A 20,568-nucleotide genomic window follows, 5' to 3' on the forward strand; every position below is an offset into this window, starting at 1 on the left:
ATCAAGTACTTCAGATAACAGGGTCAGGAAAAGACTCTTTCTGGAATGATAATATTTCAGCTAACACCTATATAATATGTCATAGGTAACCATATTAATTTTGGGGAAGCATATTCTAGACAGAAAGAGCATCAAATGGAAATATCAAAAAGGAATCCAGTGTGGGTACAGTACAATAAGCAAGAAGTTGGGTAAGCATGAACAATAGGGTTGGGGGTTTAGCTCAGCTGGCATAAGCACCTGTCTGGCAAGTGTGAGGTTGTGAGTTCAATTCCTGGTACCAAAAAGAAAAAAGAAAATGAAAAACAGACAGCAGCTGAATCATGCAGAACCTTGCAATGGTAAGAAGGCTGAATTTTATTTTAAGTGATTTCTTCCTGGCTTCTCTTATGCACAAAGCTCAAGCCCACACTTTTGATGATGTCACTGCCTCGGTCCAGCAGAATGAAACTCCTTCTCTTTCAGACACACACCACACAGCCTCCCCTCAGTACTAGAGGCCGTTGTGTTCCTTCTCCTTCCTTACTACCCAGAGTACTTAGGAAGCAGGAAACTGAACCCTAGAGAGATGTAGTATCCAGCCAAGGTCACACAATAATAAGTGGCAGAGCCAAGAATAGATCCTCAAGTCTTCTGATTTCAAGTCAGGACTCTCTCATAGTGAAGGACAGGGACTGGCAGGGAACCCAGGTCTTTTCTTACACAGAAGATTATCAGCCTCTTTCCAGCTTCTGGCTTGATGAGTCAGTTTCTATCCTCTCTTTGGCTTTAACTCTCCTAGAGCTAAGGGGAGCCAAGCACAAAGAGCTTACTAAAGTAGGAAGGAACTAGAAGAGAGGAAGCTGGCACATGGCCCGGAATACCAGAGGCAGAAAAGCCATTTCCTTAATGGGCCCACTGACGAATGCTAGAGGAACTTCAGAACATCTCTAGTTACAGCCGAATACTGATGTATATCCCCACGCTTGAGTGTCCACATGTGTAGCACATACGAGCCCACCCATGTGTACTCAGTTGCATAAAATCACGTATACTAATATATAACCACTGTAGGCACAAACCTGCTCATCTGCACACAAGCATAAAAATGTGCACCCAGAACTTAGACCCATCTGCAGGTACATGTACCACGTTTATACGCACACCTAGTCTTTTCAGAAACTATGTATCAAATCATTGTTTTATTTTTTCATATAGATTTCCAAAACAGGAAATTATCTCATTCATTTACTTGAATATTATCATCATGTCTTTCACTGGAATATAAGCTCTATGGTAACAGAGACCTTATCTTTTTTTTTTTTTTTTTTGGTATCAGGGATCGAACTCACAACCTCGCACTTGCCAGGCAGGTGCTATGCCGCTGAGCTAAATTCCCAGCCCCCACCTGATCTCCAGTTCACTGCTGTATCTTTAACAACTAGATCTGAGCCCAGTACACAGAAGGTGAACAGGAACAGATACGCACAACACAACCAATATAAGTACAGCTTCCTTCAGCCTACTTCTAAACACACACACACACACACACACACACACACACACACACACACACTAATGTGCACTCCTTTCCCTGGCTATGGGCTCAAGTTATACATTATTAATATAGATACCTTACTCATTCCAGTGTCTTCTTTCTCTGATATACACACCAGGCCGAGGCCCCTGGCTGGTGGAAGAGGGGGGCAGGGTACTCACTAGCTTACTGCAAGATCCCAAGTCCTTTAAGATGTTCTTAACAGAACATTTAATTTGGTCCCTAACTCTAAGAAACTATTAGTTATGCTTGGGATCACAGAGTCGGTTGTCAAAAACATGGACAAGGACCAAGCTCAGGTTTCTTTCCACAACATAGCTCTGAAATCAAGAATCCAGGGAGGTAATGTAAATAAGTAAAGTGGGTTATAGGAAAAAATATTTTTATGTATGTTTTTATTAATTAAGTTTATTGGTACATTGTAGGTATACATGTTGAGCACATTCATCAGAGGGAATTTGTACCTGTACATAATGATATACCTTCTTTTCCCCCATCCCACTACCTCCCTTCAACCCTTCTTCCTCTATTTATAAAAGCTTTTTTTTTCTTGAAGTAACAATATGCAATATTACAACCATTGTCAAATTCCTATCATCTTGTTTTGTATACCTATGCTGTTGTTATATTTGGTTTCTTCTTGTTGTTTGTCTGCCTGTATTGCCTTTTGTTTTTCTTTAATGTATCTTTTTAATCTCAAATAAAAAACCAGAAAACAAAAGCTTCATTTTCATTTTTTCCTTCTTTTCTCATTTTTTCTTTTCTCCCCCCATCTCCCTAGTTCTCCTTCAAATGTGAACATTTTGTTTCTGTTTCAAAATATCTATTACACATTTTAGTCCTTATTTACACTTTCAGCTTCTCACACCAGAGAAACTATGCAGGATTTATACGTGTGTCCAATTTATTTCATTTAAGAGTATGGTCTCAACCATACACTGGCTCACAGAACATGCTTATGTAAATGTAAAGGAATTGAAATTATCTCATGCATACTATCAGATCACAGGGCAATGAACTTGGAAATCCATGCCAAAGAAAACCACAAGAACTTCATTAACACATGGAAATTAAATAGCACCCTACTGAACAACCAATGAGTCACAGATGAAATTAAAGAAGAAAGTAGACAGTTTTTATAGTTGAATGATAATGACAGTACAACATACTGGAACTTGTGGGACACAATGAAAGCAGTATTAGGGGGAAATTTATAGCAGTAAATACCCACATCAGGAAAACAAAGCAAAGGCACATAAGCAACTTAATGTTGAGCCTCAAACTCCTAGAAAAAGAAGAGCAGACTAAGCCAAAAGCTAACGCGAGGGAGGAAATTATAAAGATCAAAGCAGAAATTAACATACCGGAGGCTAAAAAAAACAATACAAAGAACTAACAAATCAAAGAATTAGTTCTTTGAAAGACTGAATAAAATTGACAAACCCTTAGCCAACCTTACCAAAAAAAAAAAAAAAACAAAAGACTCAGATCCATGCAATTAGGAATGAAAAAGGTGAAATCACAACAGAAATCCAGACGATCATCTATACCTACTTTGAAAACTTGTATTCAAATAAGATGGAAAATACAGAAAAAAATGGACAGATTCCTAGATATTTATATGAATTACCAAAGCTGAAGCAAGAACATAAAAATCCTAAATAAAACAGTATCAATCAGTGAAATCGAAGATACAATTTAAAAACCTACCAACAAAAAAAAAGCCCAAGCACTAACAGATTCACTGCTGAATTCTACAAGAAGTTTAGTGAAGACCTAATACCACTACTTCTCAAACTCTTTAATGAAACTGAAAGAGAAGCAACACTTCCAAATTCATTCCTGGATGCAAGCATTACCCTCTGGTACCAAAACCAGAGAAGGACTCAACTAAGAAAGAAAATTACAAGCCAATTTCCCTAATGAACATTGATGCAAAAATCCTTAATAAGATACTGGCAAACAGACTGCAGCAAATCATCAAGAAGATTATACACCATGATCAAGTAGAATTCATCTCAGGGAAGCGGACTCAATATACATAAATCCATAAATGCAATATACCATGTTAACAGAGCCAACGGAAAAAATCATATGATCATCTCAACAGATGCAGAAAAAGCTTTTGACAAAGTCCAGTACCCATTCATGAAAAAAACCCTATAGAAAACTGGAATAGATGGTCTTTATCTCAATCTGGTAAAAGCCATCTATAACAAACCAACAGCTAATATCATACTGAATAAACAAAAATTGAAAGCTTTCACTCTAAAATCAGGAACAAGACAAGGATGTCGACTATCTCTATTCTTATTCAACATAGTCCTGGAAACTCTAGCTGAAGCAATTAGACAAGAGAAAGAAATAAAAGGAATAAAGATAGAGAAGGAAGAAGTTAAACTATCATTATTTGCAGATGACATGATATTCTACTTAGAAGACCCCAAAAGACTACTAGATTTAATAGGCAAATTCAGTAACATAACTAGATATAAAGTCAATACTCAAAAATCAATAGCTTCCTGTACACAAATAACAAACTCACCAAGAGAGAAATCAGAAAAATAACACCTTTTACAATATCATCTTAAAAAATGAAATACTTAGGAATCAATCTAATAAAGGATGTAAAAGACTCTATATTGAAAACTACAGTACTCTGAAAAAGAAGACTGAAGATATTACAAAATGGAGAGAGATTCCATACACTTGCATAGGGAGAACCAACATAATGAAAATGGCCATTCTTCCAAAACTGTTAAACAGATTCAGTACAATCCCAATCAAAATTTAATAGCATTAGAGACATCACAGAATTAGAGAAAACAATTCTAAAATTTATCTGGAACCAGAAGAGACCTAGAATAGCAAAGGCAATCCTGGGCAACAAAGACAAGACAGGGGTCTTGTCCTTGACTTGAAAACAATCCCTGACTTGAAAATATACTATAAAACTATAGTAATCAAAACAGTGTGGTACAGCATAAAAAAGACTGAAAGATAAATGGAACAGGTGAGAAGATACAGAAACAAGTTCAGACACACTAAGCCACTTTATCTTTGACAAAGGAGCCAAACATAGTCACTGGAAGAAAGATAGTTTCTTTAATAAATGGTGCTAGAAAAACTAGCTCTACACACACCAAAGATTAAAACTGGACCCATATCTTTCACCATGCACTAAACTAAAATCAGAATGGATCAAAGATCTTAATATTGAAACAGAAGCATTAAATCTGCTAGAATATACAGTAGGTAAAACTCTTGAAGACATAGGTATAGGCAAAGATTTTATGAACAAAATCCCAATTTCATAGGAACTATCACAAAGAATTAGCAACTAGGATCTCACCTTATTAAAAAGCTTAAACAAGAGAAACCACCAACTGAAGTGACAACCCAGAATGTGGGAAAAAAATTGCCAACTGTTCCTCAGACAAAGGACTACTATCTAGAATATACAAAAAATTTTTTAAAAAAATCAGACCCCTCCCCCAAGTTAAAGACTAACCCAAAAATGAGCATCTAAAATGAATAGACAATACCCGGATGAAGAAACAGAAACAACAAATAAATATATGAAATAATGTCCAACATCACTGGTCATTTGAGATATGTAAATTAAAATAACACTATTGCCAATTTTTATTTATTTATTTATTTATTTATTTATTTATTTATTTTTTGTCTTTTTCCTTTTTATCAGTACCAGGGATCGAACTCAAGACTGCCTCCTTGCAAGGCAGACGCTTATGCCGCTGAGCTAAATCCCTAGCCCCGTTGCCAATTTTTAGAGAGACATCTGTAGCCTTTTCTTTTTTGGGGGGTTAAAGCTTCTGAATTTTTAAATGTTTACAATTAATTTTTTAAATCTAATTTTTAGAAGTTTTAAACACTATGATCCATACAAAACTATTAAGAAGAGATTCAGCCAATGGGCTCCTGATCAGGAATCTTTGCTATAAATCCAATCGCTCTGCCAAAACCTTGAGACCATATAATTAGTGGGACAACCTAACTATATCATCACTAGGTCCTTCTCATGTTCTTCCTCCAGGGATCCATTTCCAGATACCTCAACCTTACACTCTCTAAATTTACTTAAAGCCATAATAGATGTCATTGTTCTCTTACTCTTCTTCCCTCTGTTGTAGCCACATGGACTCCCTAGCATATGGCAGAAATATCAAGTATGTTAATTTCATAGCCTTTGTTCTCCCCTTGGAACATTCTTCACCCAGACAATTGTACAACTTATTCTAAGTGCACCCTACCAGTTAGCCTCAGATGCTCTAAACTAACGTCTTCTGTGAAGTCTTTTTAAACTTCCTTTTCCTCACTTCCCTTTCTTCCCAAGACCTTTTATATCACTTTCCTTGTAATGTTTTTGGTTTGTTTGCTTTTGTCTCATTACATCTATATGGGTCTCATTTTTTTCCCATTATACCCTGGGCTTGTGTCAGGTGGAGATCATTTCTTCTTCTCTGTCTTCTCCAAGAACAGCTGTTACAATAGGACTCAAGGGTCATGGTAAAATCATTGAAAAGACTGATAATTGATTAATAAAAGGGAAGTCCAGGGTATTCTTTTTTTTAGTGATAGGCAGTGGAATGAAGCTGATGAAGATTTTAACTCTCTACAAATAAGGCATATAATATGAGGAAAGAGTTGAGAGAAAGAAAAATGGGAGGGATAGGAGTATAGCTCAGTGGTAGAGCAACAGCTTAGCACATATGTGAGGCCCTGGGTTCTATCCCCAGCACCGAAAGAAGAAAATTAAAAATACAGGAGTCACACCTGTTATGTAAGGAACACTGAACTGAAATGTGTAGCTTGGAAAAGAAGACGTGGAGGGATATGGTCATACTCAAATATCTGTATCTCTGCTGTCTCTACCCTCGTTCAAACCTTCCTTCATTACCTGGAGGACCACAGTGGGCCCTAATTGGTCTTTCACTTCGTTCTTGCCCCTTCCAATCCACATATCAATCAGAATGATCTATTAAAAATTTAAATCAGACCACATCACCTCCTGCCTGACACCCTTTATTGGCTTCCATTGCATGCAGAAGAAAATCCAAATTTCTATCCTTTGTATCCTCTCCAACTTTACTTAATGCCAGTCTTCTTGCTTCCTGGACTCCAAATACACTGGCCTTCTGACAATGGAACATGCTATGTTCTTTTATTATCTTCCCCCCACTCTTGCTTTATCCTGTGTTTCAGATCTCAACTTAAATGTCACCTCCATGATGGAATTTCTTCTCTCAGTCCTGTCTATTATTCTTCATTACAACATTGTTTACTCTCTTCATAGCATTTTTCTCAAGCTATACCACGGAGGGTTTTTTTTTTTTTTTTTTTTTTGGTCTTTTTTGAGGGTCTTGCTGTGTAGTTCAGGCTGGCCTGGAACGCACGGCGATCCCCCTGTTTCAGTCTCCCAAGTGCTGGAATCACAGGTTTGCACCACCACATCTAGCTTCAAGCAAGCTACAGTCCTTCTGAGCAAATCTCTGTGTTCAATGCCCAGTACCCAAAATAAAACAAAACCAGAAACTAATCAAGTTATACATCCTCTGTTATTTATCTTTTTTATCTTATATTAATTGTCTGTCTCCCCTAAGAGATAAAGGTAGTTTCTGAAGGCAGAGGTAAGTTGCTGTTTCCCACTGCAGAATCTCCAGTACCTTACATAGGACCTTATGTACAGCAGGTACTTGATATATTTTCCTTAATGAACAAATGAATCCGAAATATAACTAAGGGAAAGCAGCCAACCAGGACTATGTAACTATAAACTGAACCGCTAGGCCAGTTGGGAGAATTCAGTATAACAAAACCCTTCAAAATATCAGTTATCCAAGATGGGAGGTACTCCTTTAGGAGCTCCCTAACCCTGAAGATATTATGTAGAACTTGGGATCTGCAAAGATACTAAAAGGCAGACTCTACCATATGGAGCAACCAAGACCAGTGTTTCCCAAAGTATGGTCAGTAGGGTTAATAATGCAGGTTCCAAGATCCCACCCCACATAACTATAGGATAGGATTGTTCAGTTTGGGCCAGGAAAACCCTAACACCTGATTCTACTGGGTCATTTCCCAGAGCATAGCGATTTAGAAGTTCTTTCTACAAACTTCCCATACAATTCATGTTCACTGAATATGTTCTCCTGCCTCAGCCTCCCAGAGTACTGGGATTACAGATGTGCATCATTATGTCTGACTTGAGATGACCTAGAAGGCCCTCCATCTTCAAGATTCTTTTAGTTTATAAATTGAAAATATAGGGGGCTGGGGATTTAGCTCAGCAGCATAAGCACCTGCCTTGCAAGCAGGCGGTCGTGAGTTCAATCCCTGGTACCGATTAAAAAAAAGAAAGAAAGAAAGAAAGAAAGAAAGAAAGAAAATATAGCTAGTTTCTAAGGATCATGTCTGTGAGTTAGGATTCCCGGACTGAGCCTAACCCCAAGGAGTGGCCATGTGAGGCATCAGGAGCCCACCCAGCATCAAGTGGGCCGGTCCATTTTGCTGCACAAGCTGGGCAACTGGAATACTGCAGATGGGCAGGTCCACCTTCCTTTGGAGGTGAGCAGCCTGAGATCTAGACAATGGCCCAGATGGGATGAAGGCTGAAGGTGTCACTGAGAGTAACCAATATGAGACTGTTGACAAGCTTTGATGATATGAATCTCTCAGAGTCACTCCTCCATGGCATCTATGCTGATGGTTTTGAGAAATCCTCTGCCATCCAGCAGCATGCTATTTTTCCTTGTATCAACGGTTATGATGTGATTGCTCAAGCCCAGTCTGGGACCAGGAAAATGGCCACATTTGCTATATTTATTCTGCAAAAGATTGAGTTAGATCTAAAGGCTACCCGGGCTTTGGTTCTGTCTCCCACTGGAGAATTGGCTCAGCAGACACAAAGGTGGTTATGGCTTTAGGAGATCACATGAGTGCCTCATGTTGTGCCTGTAATGGGGGCACCAATGTGCGTGCTGAAGTCCAGACACTGCAGATGGAAGCTCCTCATACCATTGTAGGAACCCTGGCTGCAAGTTTGATACACTTAACTGGAGATACTTGTGTCCCAAATACATTAAGATGTTTGTGTTAGACGAAGCTGATGAAATGTTGAGCCGTGGATTCAAGGATCAGATTTATGATATATTACAAACCCTCAACAGCAACACCCAGGTAGTTTTGCTGTCAGCTTCTGATGTGCTAGAGGTGACCAAGAAGTTCATGAGAGACTCTATTTGGATTCTCGTCAAGAAAGAAGAGTTGACCCTGGAAGGTATCTGCCAATTCTTTTCTTTTTTTTATCTTTTATTTATTTTTTATCGGTACCAGGGATCAAACTCACGACACCCTGCTTGCAAAGCAGGTGCTTATGCCGCTGAGCTAAATCCCCAGCCCCGGTATCTGCCAGATCTACATCAACATGGAACAAGAGGAATGGAAGCTGGACATGTTATGTGATTTGTATGAGACCCTGACTGTTACCCAGGTAGTTATCTTCATTAACACACAAAGGAAGGTTGATTAGCTCACTGAGAAGATGCATGCCCGAGATTTCACTGTCCATCATGCATGGAGATATGGACCAAAAGGAATGAGATGTGATCATGAGGGAGTTCTGGTCTGTTTCCAGCAGAATATTGATTACCACTGACATGCCGGCCAGAGGCTTTGATGTGCAGCAGGTTTCTTTAGTCATCAACTATGATCTTCCCACAAACAGGGAGAACTACGTCCACAGGATCGGTAGGGGAGGCAGATTTACAGTAAGGGTATGGCTATTAACATGGTGACAGAAGAAGACAAAAGGACTCTTCTAGACATCGAGGCCTTCTATAATGTCTCCACTGATGCCCCTAAATGTTGCTGACTTCATCTGAGAAGGACTGTTCTGTTGTCTAACCCCAACTAGAGTTCAACCTTTAGGGGGCTGAGGAGCAGCTGGAGTGGGGAAGGAAGGGAGTCAATGGATGGGCATCTTGTCAAGCTTTTTTCTTTTTTTTCTTTTCCTTTGAATGTATGTCAGTTTTTAAGGCAAATATAAAAATGAAATGAAAAGATAATGTAGAACAATTCTATGATCCATAAAGTACTACACAAATATGAGGCTCTCTGATGTAATCTATCCTCAAGCCATTTTCCCTTTCACCAAAGGAGCATGGAGTAGAAGCAAACTAACTTGACAAGTTAGCAGTCTAATGTTCCCTCTGGGTATTTCGGTACTAGCTGCAGTGAAAGAGAAAGATGAAAAAGTAGGTGAATGGAGACATACCCCAAAACTGACTGAATCACAAATCACTCAGAGTGCTAACAGAAGATAGACCTTGTGAGATTTACCACTCTTACTTATTTATAAATAAGAAACGGGAAGTGATGGCTTCAGGGTTACTCAGGATATTACTAGCAACATTATTCTATAGCAGTGTTGTCCAGTAGGGTAGTCACCAACCACATGTAACAACTCAACACATGAAATGTTTTTCAATTTTATTTTAATTACTTTATAAATCAATAATTAAATGTGCATAACGGCTACCATATTGAACAGTACTGTTATAAAGTCAAATGTCTTAAGTTCAGGGCATTCTTCTCCTAAATGACTTTGCCTCCAAAAAAAGAGATGTTTGTTTCCAAAGTCAGAAAACAAGTTATAAAGAAGAAAATCAAAGTTCAAGAGCCAGCTGGATGGAGTGGGACACCTCTCTGAACTCAGCATTCTGGAAGCTGAAGCAAGAGGACTACAAATTGAAGCCAAGCCTAGGCAACGTATTGACTTAGTGAGACCCTGTCTCAGACAAAGGCTAGGAACATAGCTCAGTGAGAAAGACCTCAGTTCAATCTCCAGTACTGAAACAAACAAAAGTTCAGGACAGCTGGGCGTGGCAGTACATCTGTTATCCCAGGACTTGGGAGGCAGAGGAAGGAGGATTGCCATGAATTTAAAGCCAGCCTGAGCTAACAAGGAGACTTTGTCTTAAAAAAAAAAGTGCAAGAGCCATGAAAACTGTGGTGTTATAAGACTATCAAGAATGAATTTGTAGTGTAGTCATCAGAAATTCATCATTCTGCTTGGTTCCTCTCTCATTTTTATAAAAAGTGTTCCTGTTCAAAACACTATAGATTTCTGGTTTCCAGTGATATCTAGCTTGAAGATCCTAATGCAGTTTCATCCAATTCTGTATTGAAAAATTAGAATCAACTGTCATCTATTACTTAAATCTAGAAGGACTGCCCACTAACTATAAAACTGATAAATCTATAGAGTAAAAAGTCTTAATTAGCATGCCATTTATTAAATGGCTAAACACAGAATTTTGATCCTTTTTGTTCCTTTTCCTTGGTTCAGAAAACCAGTTCTGCACCAAAGAGTCTTCCAAATGCAGGTATGATTAGGGAAATACAAATCAAAACCACAATAATAGCCCATATCACACTAACTAGGATGGCTGTAATCGTACTGACACATAACAAGTTGGTAACTATGTAGAGAAATTAGAAACCTCATATTTGCAAATAGGAATATAAATTGGTTCAGCCACTTTGGAAAACAGTCTGGTAATTCCTCAAAAAAAAAAAATATAGCTGGTGTGGTGATGCATTCCTGTAATTCTACTACTTGGGAGGCCAAAACAGTAGAATCATGAGTTCAGTCAGTCTGGATTATACTGTATAGGGAGCTCAAGACCAGTGTGGACTACATAGTGAGATCTCATGTCAAAGAAGAAAGAAACAAAGAAAGAGAGAAAAAATATAGTTACCATGTGACTCAGTATATACCACTGATTACATATTCAAGAGAATGCAAAGTATACATTCATACAAAAATTTGTATACAAGTGTTCATATCAGGATTATTCATGATATCAAAAAGTAGAAACAACTCAAATGTTTGTCAGTTTGTACACAAGTAAAAATATAATATATTTACCCAATGAAATATTATCCATAAAAAGGATGAAAACCTGATATGTGATGCTACAATAAAGTAGAAGAACATTAAAAATATTACACTATGTGAAAGAAACTAGACACAAAAGACTACGTATTATATGATTCTATTTACATAAATGTCCAGAACTGGCTGGACATGGTAATCCCAGAACTCTAGAGAGGCTGAGACAGGAGGATTGCCATGAGTTCAAGGCTACCCTGAGCTTATAGTCATTTCAAGGTCAGGACTTTGTTTAAACTACAAAGCAGGACTTTGTTAAAAAAAAAAAAAAAAAAGAAAGAAAGAAAAGAAAAGCAAAGAACCATCCTCAAAATATCCAGAATCATCACAGCCATACAGCCAGCAGTAGCTTAGTGGCTCTCAAGCACTAAAGTGGAGACAGGAGGAAATGAGGGATGACTACAAATGAGAAGGAGGCATCTTTCGGGGGTAATAAAATGTTCTAAAGTTGATTGTGGTAATAGCTATACATCTTTGTGAATATACTAAAAAATCACTGACAAGTACACTTTAAATTACCAAATTATTTGGTGTCTTGGTTACTTTTCTCTCATTGCTGAAATACAATACCTGACACCCAAAACGAAGGAAGGAAAGGTTTATTTAGCTTATAATTTTTGGAGGTTTCAGTCCATAAGAAGCTGATTCCAAGTTAGGATGGCGTGACTGAGGGGCAACACGGTGGCTGTGGCAGATACCAGAAGCAACAAGAGCAAAAGGGCAAAAGGGGAAAACACACCTCCCTCATAATGTATGCTGGCACCTTCCCCTGGGCAAGTGCAGCACTCACACTACCAATCCCAGCAGTAGACAACAAGCCAATCACAAACACTAGACCCATCCACCTCAATGACTGCATGAGGTTTTGGGGGGACACCCAGACACAAACTACAACATTTGGTATGTATTATATCTCAATAAAAATGTTGATTTTGATTGTAATTTCAATAAACACACACATTAATTTGGAAAAAACAGACTTTTTATGTCTTCTTTTGTAGAAAGAGTGTAACCATTTATCAGAAAGATTTAGCATTGGGGTAGGGATGTAGCTCAATGCTACAGTACTTGCCTAGTGTCAGTAAGGCCTTGGTTTAATTCTCAGAGAGGAAGGAAGGCAGGGAGGAAGAGACAGGAAGGAAGGAAGGAAAGGGAAAAAGGAAGATCTGGCACTATTTATTTATTCTTGCCTAATGACATACTGGTATTTCCCCCCAAGCTGTTTCTCTCACTAGATATTGAGTTTCCTTATAGCAGGCAAAATATCTTTTTATCTGTTTCCTCCTCAGTGCCTAACACAAAGTTTAATACATAATGGGTACTCAATGCATAACTGTGAAGTCAATAGATAAAACAATAAATGAACAAACTTATCCAGGCTGATCAGAGAAAATATGGGAGGAAGTAGAGAATAAAAGAGAACCTAGACAAAGAAAATAGATGCTTACCAGGCAGAGGAAACAGTAGACACAAAAAAACGTATGAAACTTTTGGAATGAAATTCAAAGTTGTGTCAAGAAGAGTTTTCTTGGTCCCTGTAGTGGGCTCGGTCCTGGACGCTGTCCCATGAGAGAGACTGGAAGACAGCCCTAAAGCTGAGGTTCAAAATATGGGACTCCTGCCCTGTAGTTCATGCTATTATTAGGCCCTATCTACTTGCCAGCTATTTTCAGGCCTTGATCCAGAGACTTGTGCCTCTTCTCCTTGGCCAAACTAACACTGGTGCCAGTTGAACTCTATACCTCTTCTCTGTTGAGACACAGAAGCCAGGCCAGTACAGAAGGCAACCCTTTTCTCACTACCTACTTGCCTTCTTATAGGAGAAAAACCATACTTATTTCTACCAGACCATGATGCACTCTGGCCTTACGCATAACAAATGAATGAAGACAGCTCACTTAAATCCTTTATTATCACAGCACTTGGAATACTGCCTAAAAGAAGAATATGCCTCAAGAGGAAAGGAATGTGGGAAGAACAGCCAGGAGCATATTTTACATGTTCATAAGGTCCTTTAGGTAGGCAAATGCAAAAAAAAAAATATTACCGCGGCTCTCTATAATTTAGGTAAATAGCATGATTTAAGCCATTAGTCCTCAATACTCTATTTTTATGGGTATGTGAGCAAGAAAATTGTACAAGAATAAATATCTAGGTCCTCAACTTCCATAGATAATCTGGCCTAACAATGATCCATTAGAAAATGTGGAGTTAGTTCCCCTTTCCCACTTACCTTTCTGGCATGTTATAAAGAATATAATGGTTTTTCTTTTACCTCAAACTTATTATGAGGGGACAGGTGGACCCAAAACCTCACATATTCTAAGCATGCACTCCATCACTGGTTTACACATTCAGCCCCTAAGTCATTATTTTTCTGTGGTATTTTACCTCCACATCAGAATTGTCTGAGGAGGTTAAAAAAAATACAAGGCAGAAATTTTATTTTATGGAGATTCTGATTCAGTAGGATGAGGTGGAGTCATACACTTCTAACAAGATTCGCAGTTACTTATTTACGCACATTAAAAGGTAGAAACTCCAGGTTCTAAATATGGAGTCATCTGAATTTGATTTATTGTTTGCCCCTATTTCAATGTATGAATTTGTACAAACTGAGCTTCAGTTTCCTCCTCTGTAAAGTATAAGTTGGAAGAACAAAAAGTGAGAGAAGCACATAGGTTGATGCACATTCTAATATAACTTAAGGAGTTTTCTGTTTTTTATTTTTTTGTTGGTTTTGTGGGTTTGTTTTCTTTTTTGATACCAGGAATCGAACTCACAACCTCATGCTTGCCAGACAGGTGAACTTAGGCCCTTTGGTTTCATTTCTCTCTTGCATCTTCAGGGGAATGGAGTCCTCAAAAACAGTTTCAAAGTAAGAAAGAGACACATAGAGTAAGAGTGTGAAACCTGTATAACAGAATTCAGTGAAGAAGAGTTTCCTGAATCCCTACACTGAACTCTGACATTCCTGGACTCTACTATGGAAGATTGAAACTGAGATTCAAGGTTTAGAACTCATAAAATCCCATACTTACTTATATAGAGAAAAGAATAAAAGCAAAAAAGAACAAAGTTATCTTAAGTAGAAATCAAAGAAAAGTAATGAAGCCTGCTATGTCTGCCACACATGGTAAGTGAACACAGATACAGTTAATTCTTCATTTGAGGACAGTATAAAAGTTTTCTACAGGATATGCACTTATCTGACCCTCATAATATTTTAGCAAATAGGTCTAATGCCATATAAAAGATTAAAGACAAATTTGTAACTAGGTCTCAGAGGTTTGTTCTACTACTCAAAAGAACATAGAGCAGTCTCCCTCCTAAAAAATCTCCAGAAAAACTATGAGTAACAAAAGAGGAGATTCCCATCCACATTTACTGTCAGAGTGTGGCCAAGACCACAGCTACCATGACCTCTTCAATCTCCTGACAACTTTCTGAAAGATCCAAAACTTCAAGTAAAGAAACTCACCTATGTCTACCTTCATAGTTTTTGTATCAATCGTCACAGGAATGCCTGTACACCCATTTGCTCCTGGAGACTTGTTCCCCAACTCCTTTAAAGTACAGAAAAGCATATTGTTTCCAAAATTGCATACCTAAATAAAATTGTAGTTCACAAGCAAAATCTTTACTTCATAAGATTGCGAGCTTCCCTTAGGGCAAGATTTCTCCTACTTAATGCTATACTCTAAACACTTATTACAGTGCCTAACACATATCCACAAATATTTATAAAAATGTAAAACCTGCTGTTGGAAGTTAATGGATTATCTATAGGGTAATATGGATAAATTAGTATATCTCAGTTAAAAAAAGGATGTCATTTATTTCAACTTTGCACTTTAATGTGTTTAGTATTATGAATTATAGTCAACATTCCCCAAATCTAAGCCTGAGTAAACTACTAGCTACACAGGTGGCATACTGTCAAAATTAAGGTTTTATAAGTAAAAGCACAATGTCTGGAACAAGGAATGTAAATATCTTCCTACCCAGACAGGTTATTATCAGATATATATCTGATCCTTGCCAAATCATTTCTATTTTCTGAGTCTCAAGTTCCTTATCTATCAAGTGCTGTGAACCATACCCCGGTTCAAGAAACAAGGGAACAAATATATAAGTACATCTTATAAGGTATTATTAAAATAACTAGCAGAATCTTAGATATTACAAGAAACTTTGAGCTGTGAGTACTACAGTGTAGCTGCTGATAAGGATAATATAATCTTAGATATGTAAAGTCAAAACAGGGCAATAGTACCTTGTACAAGGCAGGCCATAACTGAAATACACAATGTTAACTATTGATCAAATAGAGTATTCCAGAGAAGACTGGCATGGACTACAAAGGGATTGTTTAGGAAAATACATTAATGTGAGGAACCTAAGACTATGCACTGGGTAACTGTGTTTTACCTCATCTATAAAACAAAAATACTGGACTATATTGGAGGATTTTGGTTTTTGAGACAGAGTCTTGCGACATGTTTCAGGGTGGGCATGAATTTGAGATCCTTTAGCCTCAACTTCCCAGGTGCTGGGACATGAGCCACAACTGGATATACCAGAGGTTTTCAAACTGAATTTTGCAAGTCTCTAGAGATACTATAGACAAATACCTCACAGACTATAGCATGATAGAATAGTAAAGTCAATAGACTGTGGCTCTGAGCTTCTTATCCATGCTGTTACAAAGAACATTCCAACTATTCATCACAATCTGTCATGGGAACTGTGATTATTCTCATGTTATGATGAAAAAACCAAGCTTTAAAGAAGTCAGGTAACTTGCCCAACAAATGTTAGAGTAGGGTTCAAATCAGAGTGAACCAGAATCAGGACAATAATTTATAAGAGTTGCTAGGAGTAGAGATATTTTGATACAGTTCCTACGTTGCATATAGAACGTGAATCAAAAGACCTCTCAGGACTGAAACTGAGAGTGTCAAGTTCTTCAAGTTGTTAGGTATTGTAGATCTTTACCAGTCTTCAGTCTTTCCTTAACCAAATCCAGAAAGAGGCAAGACCCAACCTCAGATCCAGGCCTTCTGCATTTACTTTTGTAAATGTGAATTGCTCTGAACCAAAAACCCAAGATCCTGCTGACCACTTACTGTCTTTGAAGGGGAGAAAGGTTCCTGCTCTTTCCCTAAGCTATTCCAGTCGCCTTGTTACTTTAGTTTCCTATATTCATGACAGAAGTTCTGAAGATCAGTGCCAAAAATAATATTAAGTCTCCTGTCTACCCCTGAAAGTTTATAGGTGAGAAAAACAAGGCTCACAAAAGGATATTAACTAAACCCAATCTTCTCATTAAATGTTTACTGAACACACTGATATAAGAAGTTAGACCCAAAACAAACTCAAGTAGTTGCAATGGAGCTCAGGACACTGGAAAAAGAATTCAGGACCAAGTTTTTATAATTGTTTTTTGAGACAGAATCTTAATACGTAGTTCAGGTCAGCCTTGAACTGACCATGTAGCCCAGGCTGGTCTCAAACTCTCAGTGATCCTTCTGTCTTAGCCTCTTCAGTGCTGGGATTATAGGCATACAGACATACCTATAATGTATAGACATGACCCTAGATAAGTAGCAGAGCTCCTGAATGACAGGACAGTATTCTCCATGATTCTGGAATTCATAACCTCTTAACAAATTTCCTTGTCAGAACATGAGTTTGTCTTATCTTCCCAACCATTCCTAACCTCTCACATATACACAGTCAGCCAGATCCCGCAGGATCCAGGAGTTTCAAATATCTACTTTGGAATTCATATTCAGGAACATATAGAGTTCCCGAGAATAGAGCTTCTGTCCTAATGTCACTCCTAAAGCCACCTAATTTTCAAAAAATCTCCAGTTTCTAAAAAAAAAAAAAAAAAAAAAAAAAAATTCAAAATATACTGAAGACAGACACTCAGGTGAGGCTGAGGATTGAAGTGGCTCAGAGTATTAAGTATTTTGTCTCAGCAATGAGAGAAAAGTAACTGAGACAGAATTTGGTACAAGAAATTGGATCAATGCTGTGACTATACCTGTTCAAATGGCTCAAGTAGAATGGCTTGTGAGAAGAGTTTACAAGGCCAGAGATGTTGGCTGAAAAAGTAGCACTGGGATGCCTTAGGTTGTACTGTATGGGGGACTTTTAGCCAGGGATATAATAAGGAATGGGACCAAAGCAAGTCCAAAATTCAACAAGGCAAACATTAAATCTTACAGTTCTATGTGCAGCACCCAAGGCAATCTATGCAAGATGTGAACTCCAAAGGGCTTGGGTATGTTGAAACTCAAGAGCAAACAGCTCAGCAGAATGATTCAAAATATTGTGAGTTTGGCCAAAAAGCAAGCTCCAATAAAGCTGTGGACTGCTAAGATAGAGCAGAGATGTTGACTGCTGAGAAGGAATAGGGGAGTAGAAAAGATGGCCTGAGTGAATCACAAGAAGCAGGACTCCACTTTTTGCAGCCTCAAAATGGCAAAGGGAAAGGCTGTTTTGAGAAGAAAGCCCCAGAACACCATGTCCCAAAATGGCAGAGCCTAGAGAATTTGTTCCTTGGAACTGGATTCAGAATGCTCAGCAATCCAGGTACTCAATCCCTACATCTAAGAGAGAGGGAACCCTGGATACTGCTGCAGCTGGCAAAAGACCTTGGAATCATCCATGTGGTGCTAGTTTTAAGTGCACGCAGAATGCAAGAGTTGTGCAGTCAGGAAGGCTTCAAACCCAGATTTCAGAAGAAGGCCTGAGAAGCCAGGCAGTGTGCCCCTGAGAAGACAGTGTGTGAAGTTGTGAGTGTGAAGCTAAAGGTACAGTGGAGACTCCAGAAGTTTGGAGAAGGCAAGAACATGGATCATCGAAGGAAAAATGCAGAGAGAGCAGAGAAACCCCAAGAGAAAAGTTATGGGAGCTACTACACAGGAAGTGCCACACGGGTAGAGCCCCACAAGCTCTTTGGAGTTCATATCTTTTCACAGATTGCCTCAGATGATGCACATGGAACTACAAGGCTTAATGTTTGTCCTGCTGGATTTTGGACTTGCTTTGGCCCCATTCCTTTGTATCTTCCTGTCTATAACTTTTGGAATGGAAATCTCTATCTTGATCCATTGAATGTTGGAAGTGTTTAACTTTCTTTTTGTTTGTACAGGGGCTCACAGCTAAGAGTTTGCCTTATATCTCAGAGATTTTTGGCTTAGGCTTTTCAGCACTGCTTAAACTTTTAAGACTTTGGCAATTCTTGGAGGTAAATGCCTCTTGCATAAAAGGATATGCATGAGTCTTTGGAGGACTGGAGATGAATGTTATGGTTTCTACATAAATGTCCCCCCAAAGCTCATATGGTCATACAGCTTTTTCAGAAGTGGCTAAATCTAGAGTGTGTTGTTGATTTCTAGTGCAATGCTGTGGGATTAACAATGCTGGGCCTAAAGGTGGATGATTGCTGGATCAGTCCACTGACTGGATTGGCACTTCCCTAATCTCAATAGACTGGACACAATACGAAAGACAGAAAGTGCATGCTCTCTCTCTCTCTCTCTCTCTCTCTCTCTCTCTCTCTCTCTCTGTTGCACACTCTCTTTCTCTCTCATTGCTTTTGCCGTCTTCCACCACCATAAACTATTGCCCCTCTGCCGTGTGCTACCCTGCCTTGGAGCCAGCCAATTATGGATTAAAATATCTACAAACTGTGAGCTAAATAAACCTTTCCTCCTTTTACTCTGGCTGTCAGGTATTTTGTCTCAGCAACAAGAAAAGTGATTAATGGCTGAGGATTCGCTCAGCAGCATAAGTGCTTGCCTGGCAAGAGCAAGGTCATGAGTTCAATCCTTGGTACAAAAAAAAAAAAAAAAGAATAATACTTAAAGAAAAGTAACTAAGACATTCCTGAATATTTACTATTTGTTAATTTCACAGTAATAGGCTAAATCCTACTTTGGCTAACTGGTACATTTTCTTAAGAGCACTATTCCCTCTATAGATTATTTCAATGCATATAATAGCACATTTCTCAAAATGAAATAAGTTACAAATATGCCTTGTTAATGCTACTACAGCCATCTAAATGATACAGATTAAATCGAGAAGAAAACCCTAAGAAAAGAAAGCTCTAGTCAGGTGTATTTGCAAACATTTCTAGTCCCAGATTTTCTGGAAAATGAAAGAAGCAGGAGGATTACCAATTCAAGGCCAGCTAGGGCAACTTAGCAATACTGTCTCAAAATGAGAAAATTAAAAAACAGCTAGGAATGTAGCTCTTGCTTGGTGGTAGAGTGCCTCTGTGTTTGCTCCCCGGTACTGGGACAAAGAGGGACAAGAGGAGGAGAAAAAAGTGTAGGAAAAAGAGAAGAAAAAGGTGACAGTGGAAAGGAAAGGGAGGTAAAGGAAAGGGAGGGAGATGGAAGGAAGGTAAGCCAGACCTACAATAAATGCATCAATTGCAGCAAATCATTGAAAAAAAAGTCAGTTTTTAAGACCATAAAATTAGAGCAAAAAGAAGGCAGATTCTGATGAAGGCAGACAATGATGAAGCAGGGAGATCTTAATAGAATAAATGGCATGATAGAAAGGTATAGAAAAGAGTAAATATATGATAAAAGCAAATAGTACAAAAAAAATAAATAAGGCAGGGAGACTGGCGAACCTGTAACCCCAGCACTCTGGTGCAGAAGGATCAAAAGTTCAAGGATAGCCTGAGAAATTTAGGAAGACCTTGTCTCAAAATAAAAAATAAAAAGGGCTGGGATGAAGCTCAATAGTACAGTGTTTGCCAAACGTGCATGAGGTGCTGGGTTCAATTCCTAGCTTCACAGAAAGAAAGGGGGAAAATCTATTAGTGGTTCCTGGAGCATGCCTTGAGAAATACTGATTTAACTGACTCCCCCCATTTTATTTCAGGAAAGAAAAGCTCCTTTAGAGCCTGTTTAGGGAAAGATGGTAGGGAAACTAGAGTCTCAAGAAAGAAAGACCTCAGGAGTTTTGGAGCAATCGCCAGTGATTAAAAAAAATATAGCCCATGATTTCTCAGTCTTTCACTGGC

The 20,568-nt window shown here is 38.4% G+C and overlaps 1 protein-coding gene and 1 pseudogene across 4 annotated transcripts in view; one reads left to right on the forward strand and one right to left on the reverse strand.

Moving 5' to 3' along the window:
• The window catches only part of Acss2 (acyl-CoA synthetase short chain family member 2), a 51,164-nt gene that overhangs the window by 19,474 nt on the left and 11,122 nt on the right, over positions 1 to 20,568 (reverse strand). The window lies entirely within an intron of this gene.
• LOC106027223 (eukaryotic initiation factor 4A-I-like) lies at positions 1,816 to 9,441 on the forward strand (annotated as a pseudogene).

The sequence above is a fragment of the Cavia porcellus genome, unplaced genomic scaffold (genome assembly GCF_034190915.1).
Source record: "Cavia porcellus strain 051 isolate PalLab524CR breed Dunkin Hartley unplaced genomic scaffold, mCavPor4.1 scaffold_5, whole genome shotgun sequence".
In the NCBI taxonomy this organism is placed as follows: Eukaryota; Metazoa; Chordata; class Mammalia; order Rodentia; family Caviidae; genus Cavia; species Cavia porcellus.